The sequence below is a fragment of the Myotis davidii genome, unplaced genomic scaffold (genome assembly GCF_000327345.1).
Source record: "Myotis davidii unplaced genomic scaffold, ASM32734v1 scaffold1263, whole genome shotgun sequence".
NCBI classification, from domain to species: Eukaryota; Metazoa; Chordata; class Mammalia; order Chiroptera; family Vespertilionidae; genus Myotis; species Myotis davidii.
The window spans coordinates 90,531-91,286 of record NW_006294460.1 but is presented as its reverse complement, the minus strand read 5'-3'; the positions used below and the strand labels follow the sequence as shown (position 1 = coordinate 91,286).

Genomic DNA, 756 nt, shown 5'->3' with positions numbered 1-756 from the left:
GAGGATTGCTGCAGCTATTCGGGGTCTTTTTTTATTCCAGATGAATTTTTGGAGAGTTCATTCTAGATCTATGAAGTATGCCGTTGGTGTTTTAATTGGAAGTGCGTTGAATTTATAGATTGCTTTGGGTAGTATGGACATTTTAATGATGTTGATTCTACCAATCCATGAACACGATATGTTCTTTGATCTGTTTATGTCTTCCTCTAACTCTTTCTTCAATGTCCTGTCGTTTTCTGGGTAGAGGTCTTTTACCTCCTTGGTTAAGTTTATTCCTAGGTATCTTAATTTTTTTGGTGCAATGGTAAATGGGATTGTTTTTTTAATTTCTCTTTCTGTAAGTTCACTGTTGGGGTATAAAAAATGCCATAGATTTCTTGGCGTTAATTTTGTATGCTACTACATTGCCAAATTCATTTATTACGTCTAATAAATGAATTTTAATGGAGTCTTTAGGGTTTTCTAAGTACAGTGTCATGTCATTAGCGAATAATAGCAATTTTACTTCTTCTTTTCCAATTTGGATGCCTTTTATTTCTTCTTGTTGTCTGATCGATTTGGCTAGCACTTCCAGTACTATGTCAAACAGGAGTGGTGAAAGTGGGCATCCTTGTCTTGTTCCTGTTCTTAAGGGGAATGGTTTTAGTTTTTGCCCATCGAGTATGATGTTGGCTGTAGGTTTTTCATATAAGGCTTTTATTATGTTGAGGTATGATCCCTCTATTCCCACTTTGATGAGTGTTTTTATCAGAAATC

The 756-nt window shown here is 35.2% G+C and overlaps 1 protein-coding gene across 1 annotated transcript in view; it reads left to right on the top strand.

The window, feature by feature from the left end:
* SYTL5 (synaptotagmin like 5) overlaps nucleotides 1–756 on the top strand; it is a gene marked incomplete at its 5' end in the record, with an annotated part of 95,912 nt that overhangs the window by 40,736 nt on the left and 54,420 nt on the right. The gene's annotated exons all lie outside the window — the stretch shown is intronic.